The sequence below is a fragment of the Lipophrys pholis genome (assembly GCF_963383615.2).
Source record: "Lipophrys pholis genome assembly, chromosome: 1".
Classification (NCBI taxonomy): Eukaryota; Metazoa; Chordata; class Actinopteri; order Blenniiformes; family Blenniidae; genus Lipophrys; species Lipophrys pholis.
The window spans coordinates 10,262,853-10,269,676 of NC_137635.1; positions in this window are offsets into that span (position 1 = coordinate 10,262,853).

Genomic DNA, 6,824 nt, shown 5'->3' on the forward strand with positions numbered 1-6,824 from the left:
TAGCAACGTATTTAAATAAAGCAATATTTATTTTTATGTTCTTTAAAAAAGTAAAACAAAACCAAAAATCATTGAACGCTCTGATACAAACCAGTCAAATACGTGTTTATCAGTGGATTTAAATCTGGACTCAGATGAAACATAATCCAGTTTTAAAGTTTTAAAACTTTGTGGAGGATTTTCACCTGTCGGGGCGCCAGAGAGCTTCAGTCAGAAAACCTGCTGGTCTGGGTGGAACTTTATCCCGAGAATCAGTCGATGAAATCAAGGCTAAAATACAAAAATTCAGGGTAAAAGTTAGAGGTTTAATTAAAATACATGTTTTAAGACCAGTAGGATCTAATGGAGGCAAATTGATATAAGTCTAACAGTTATGACTTTTGCAGACTATATGTATGAAAACACGGTAACATTAAAAATATTCTTCAGGTATTTTAAAGAAAAGACAATTATTTAAAACATGAGAAAACTGTGAAAACTCGGGATTTGGGGTTTACTTTAGAGATTATTGCAGCGTTTTAACAGGTTGGCAGCAGAGTTCAGGCAGAATGAGCTGAGTGAGAGTTAAGTCGATGTCAAATGAGGAAACTTTCAGAAATGTCAATGTCTCTTACAGTTTGTGTAAATCGCACATGATTTGATGGATGTAACAGGAAGTGGTTTTGTCACTGTGCCCAGCACCCCCCCCCCCCACCCAAAAGGTGGCTTGTTTGGAAGTAAGCGGTGGGCCTGGCCCGCCCTGCACGCAGATCTGCTTCATAAACACAGATGAAAGAGATAACCCTGAGGTATTAGCAGCTGCATGTGTGTGTGAGACCACACCACCATACACACATTAATAGCTGAAGCCCCCCTCCAGTGCAGGTATGACACAGTTCTCCCCCTTTGACGCTGTCACTGCTCTAATCCCACTTCCTATGTCTCTCCTAGCAAGGTGAGCTCACAAGGGCGCACGCTGAAGTCATCAGTGTTGACACGAGTGGCGAGAAGGCCACAGTGTGAGCGACACCGCCGCTGCCATGGCTAGCCAGGCGCCCCAACCCCCACCCACCCACCCCCCGGCTGGAGTCACCACTTCCCCTGCTCGTCACCTCCGGCTTCCAGCGAGCGCCCGAGGCCGTCACCTTGTGAAGCACCAGCAGCTTTCGTTTTCACGTTACAAGCAGGTCAGGAGGCAAAGAGCAGCTCACATGTGTTCAGAGCTGAAAGTTTCAGCGCCACAGAATATTCGGCATTTAATACGTTTTACAGCCAAAACAAAGTCTTAGTGGTCAGGTTTATTGTTCCTCCTTACTTTAGATCTAAATTTGTTATCATCTTGAGAAGGAGGTTAGTAAGTCCTCTGCTTAATATATAAAAAGCACATTTCTTTGTGTTGAGTGTTTTATAAATAATATCCAAATCAATCCAAAAAGAACAAAAAATCAAAAACCAAAACTGATCCAACAGTCACATGCTGTATATGAATACTTAGACTCCGTTTCCATAGCAACGTTTTAGTTAAAAACATATAATTTTTGTCTTTTCGTTTCAGAAAAGTTTCGTGTTTACACGGAAACGTTCTGAAAAGCTTGCCTGTTTGTCACTCGACCCTACTGAGCATGTGCAGAGCAACTATTTGTAACAACCGTGGTGTGCATGACCAGTGGTAGCGTTTCAACTGTCTACACGGAGACGCAGTCCGAGCGTTTCTAGAAAGTTGCCTTTTTCCTCGTTTACACGACGATGGAGTCTGAGAGTTGTCAAAAAGTTCCACCTTGGGAGTCGTTTTCAAAAAGCTGCATTTTCAGTGGCTCCGAGCGCCATTGTCATGTAAACAGAAACACAAAATGCAATGCATGTTTTGTGTTTTCACCTGAAATCGTTGCCGTGTGAACGGGGTCTGAGTGTCTGTTGAGCTGCTCTTCCACCACAACAAGTCAATACAACTCGATTCCACTGGTTTTATTCCTCAGATCTTCAATACTTGAGTTGTACAGAATCGAAACACACAAAAGAAACTGCTCTTTAACCCTTTATCTGCCGAGTGACTGCAGCTTCCACAATTCTACTGTGCTCCTTCTCAGTAGGTAAATGCATGGCAATAATAGATTCGCTACATATTGAGATCAGTGCTGTTTTGTCCTGTTCTTCCCTGTCAGTGCATTTAAGTTCCAAGAAAAAAAGCATGTTCAATGCTTCCTGGAAATCATATTCTGCTTAAATATCTGCATGAAATGTATAATATAATAAGGCAGTGGCGATCAATAGTGTGTACAGAAACATGTAAGAAATGTAAACCATTGTCTTTTAATGGTAAGTTGTGTGTCATTCTGATCAGCAGGATGCTCTGATACTTTCATCAGACTCAGATTGTCTCTTCGACTGAGGTCAGAAAACCCCAGCCTGTGTTTTTCCACGGGACATAGAGCAGCAATCCTCCATCATTCATCTGTCTTCTCCACCGCTTCTCCAGCTGTTGGGCTGCTTAGTCTGGATGAAGGCAGGATGCACAGTGGACCTCCTCCTTCCTTCAGCAGAACGTGGTGTGTTTTAATGGAGCAGTGAGGTGACACTGTTAATGAAGATGTGAGGACATCCGATGATACTCGCGTCTCCCACATCTAAATCTGTCGGCGGAAGCCGAGCACGAGCCGACCACACCGGCTTTTACTGCATTCTTCGACAAGCATCAAGGTTTTTACGTCAGGGTCCAGTTGCAGCGCCGCTCTGGGTACGAGGATGGTTGTGATTCACTATTTATAACTGCTGTTGGGCTGCAATGTGATGTGGCGGTTAGAACTCTGAGGCTTAGTGACGGGAGTCTACATGTTCCCACTTCCCACTTTCAGAATCATGTGAAATGGCTTCTTTAAATCAGAGCTATCGTCCTCGCCTTATTCCAGGAGCCTCACAGAGTCCAGATTGATCTGGAGTGGGTCAGATCATTAACAAATTACAGGATAAAATGTTTGCTTAAAATATAAAAATTTAACTGAATATCTTTCATCACAAATCCTTGGAAAGTTTGAAGGAAAAATGGGGGAAAATTTCAGCATATTCCCATTTGAATGCTGCAAAACACAATTAAATTAATATTTAGGGTGAATAAATCTGTAAAACATGAAATAACAACAGTGTGTTTATCCTCTGATTAATAATCCCAGAAGCCTGAAGCGTCTCAAAACACTTGATTCCATGATTGTTCCCCCTCTGATGATTCTGAGCAGCCGAATGTTCAACACCGTTGCTCCAAGTCATCTGTAGATGTGAATGTGAGTATTTTCTTTTTATTGCCCAGCAATATACTGGTGACCTGTGACCTTCACCCCTGCATGGATAACTCACCTGCTGTGTGCGCGCCACGCTTTACAACACAACGTTTCATGGTTCGAATCCTCCAGTTTTCCGCTTTGTTTTGTCTTGACCATCCAGGCCTCTGAACTCACATTTACAGTATATTTAATAAACACAATATTTTAATGACTCGGATTATTTAATAGCGCTGAAGTGGTTTCTTTATAGGCTTGTACTTTAATCCTGCTATCCAGAGTTTTAAAAAGAAAACTGTCAAATCAATCAATAAATCAAACTTTATCAATATCCATGTTACAGTTTGAAATGCTTCACGGGTGATTGGCAAAGTGATTAAAAGACAATCATAAAAGGAGAAAAGATAAACAATAAATACTTAAAAAAAGAATTGGAATAATAAAGGAAAGCTAAAAAAGATAGAGCAGATTTAAAATGAATAGAATACAAGGATCAGATATCGACATAAGGTAGAAGTGAAAAACTAGATGAAAAAACATTCTAAACATAAACTATAAAGATTTTATATTATCATGATGATAGCAAAGTATAATTGAAATTAAAAACAGAAAAAACAAGTAAGATAAAGGGATTTACGAGGAATTAGACAGTTAAAATATGATTTTTTAAAAAAATGTATTTACATCACTGGATTATTTGTTCTGCTTCAATCTGACCGACACCAAGAGAGTGAAGCTCGTGTGTTTCCCTCCTGTGAGCCAAAGAAAAGACTTTAACCTCACGCTACTTGCCTTTTACAATGTGTAAATAAGCATCAAAATGCCTCAAAACACCAGGAGAAGGTTTTTATAAATAACAAAAATGAAGCAGAATTTAGTTTCTTTCAGCTCATTTAAATCAATCTGCTGATTTCCAGTGAAATAAGTAGAATTTATTGGGTCAAACTATTTTTCTTTCTGTCTGCATTTAAAAAAAAAAAATCTATTTATTCTTGATAATTTGTTTTTAAACCATATCTAAATACAATTTATGTTAGATATTTCAATATATATTTTAAAACTTTTTATCTTAATTATCTGAAACATAATTTGATTTAACATATTTTCCACTTCTTGGGGATTTTTGACTGAAACACAAGCCTGTCTGTTGCTAATATTTCTCTAATAGCTCCATTTATTTATATTGCTATCATGATTACTAAACACATTTGACTGTGCATTTACAACCCAAGCCTTTTGAATCTGTTGATGATTCAGCAGAATTAATATTACTAAGAGTTGATTTTATATATTTTTACACTTGACAGGAACTTTTGTGGACCTTTTTTTTTTTTTTGTCTTTGCGTCTCTCCAACTGTGAAATATGTTTCTCCTGATTGAATCGTTCAGATCTTCCTGGATCTTTAAGGCAGGTATGAAGTTTTCAAGTTGACACCACTTCGTTTACAGCCTGGTCCTGCTGAATCTGCACTGGAAAGGCCTCCAGCCCCCGTCTGAAACCCGAGCAGGCAACGTGTTGCTCTAACTCATGAGCACAATGTTCACTATGTCAAATTCACATAATACTTGTTGTCAATAGCCACTGGCCCTTTCATTGGATGCGAGCCACAGGTGTGCACAGGTGAACCTCTTCATGGAGTCAAAACGATGATAAGTGCAGAGTTATTCTGTCATTTTCTGAGTGTGTTATCCTCCCGGCTCATGATTTAAGTCCGCTGCCCACCGGGTGCTTAACCCCCCGGCCATAAATATCTGCTCCTGACATGAGGCCGATGTGGGTGGGCATCACGAGCCTGACACAGTCTTCACAAATCAAACCTGCACAGCCTGAACCAACGCATTCATTTCACTTGAGCAGCAGCTTGGCGCTTGCACCAATCACACCAATTAAAAAATATGGTGTTATCATCACATGCAGACACACGGGAAAGATTTATCGCTCACAGATTCATCTCGCACTTCCAAAAAAAGAAAATGACCCAACAATCAATATATCAAATGTACATTTCAAGTATGTCCACTCTGCACTTCTTGACACCGTCTCCTGATGTCTTCCACACAGGGGGCACGGTGGTGCAGTGGTTCGCTCTCCCACTGACTCGCAGCGAGGAAATACCAGGTTCAATTTGTGAGATTTGAATCCTCTGATGTTCGAAGCGCCTACTCGTACAACAGGAGTTCTTGTGACCAATTCATACTTCATAAGAACAAGAAGAGATTTCACCTAAATTGGTCCGGCAGTGCCAACAGTCCGGGTCGAAGTTTGGCAGTGCTGCACTTCGGCAGTGACGTGTGCTGCACACGCGTGTTCCAGCTCGCTAATGACTGTCAGTCATATGTGAATCCTGTTGAACATCTAGCCTCACTACTGTATGAGCCCCGCAGTTTGTAACATGTCCGAGGGTGGCTTTACGTGATGGCCCTGAACGCATCACTCAAAGCTGTCAGCTCCTGCAGTTAAAACCTGCTGTTGAAACCAGACCAACATGGCGGCTCTGATACAAACTTTCTCTTTTATTACTGAAACCGTTCAGGGAACTGTATTTCTGAAAACATTGGAGGCGAGAATTAAGCTGTGCTGTTGAAAAGTTAAAGTGCTGCTTCACAGACGTGTGGCTGCGAGTTCAACAGCATGAACAGTCCAGGCTGACGTCACGGCCGAACTTTCTCCTTGTTCTTATGGCTTCGAAAAAGGAGTATGAAGGGGCCTTAGATGTGCAGTACAGACGGGATTGAGCAGTTAAAAAGTTGTGCAATAGAAAGCCAGAGCTAGTTTGGGAGCGATTGGCCGTCGAGTGTTTCTGGTGGATGTGTGGAGTTTGCATGTTCTCTCTGTGCATTGGCTGGATTTTCTGTTCTCCACTCCCCGACCCTGCAAGATGTGAAGTGTGTGTGTGTGTGTGTGTGTGTGTGTGTGTGTGTGTGTGTGTGTGTGTGTGTGTGTGTGTGTGTGTGTGAGCTGCAGGGAGTGAGCTTGAGCCCCTCTTAATCATCATGTAAATGTTTCTCATTAGTTGATCTGGAGCTGCAGCTCTGTGCGCCGGCTCTCCACTTCCTGCGTGACGCTGCTGCGTGGCACCGGCTCTTAATTAACGCAACATATGTTTATTCAAATGTGGAGCGGGGTGTGAACAAGGGCTTCGGGAGGCACCACCCACCGAGGCTGTGAAAACAGAGGGTGGTGGAATTAAGTGAGGAAAGAGAGAATGGAGCAATCCTGCGAGCGGCAGATAGAGCGAGATAGAAAAGATAGCACTTAGTGCTCGACGGAATTCGCACCCGATAGCTCATGAACTCTTGGTGAAGTGCAAATGTATTCCTCAGCAACCCAGAAACAAACAAGCTGCTACTTCCTTGGTCTATAATTAGCTGGTAATCAATGCTGGGTAGGTTTCTGTCCTGTCAGACGTCCCCAGCCATCGTGGGGCAACACTAGACCTGCAGCTGTACTCCAACCTCTCACATGACAATCCAACATTAAGCACATTAAGCCTGCTTTCCTCGCTGTTCCTCGCTTTGCAGAGTCACCTGAGAAAACACGGAAACAGGATGCAGAATTTATCATTTTGATGT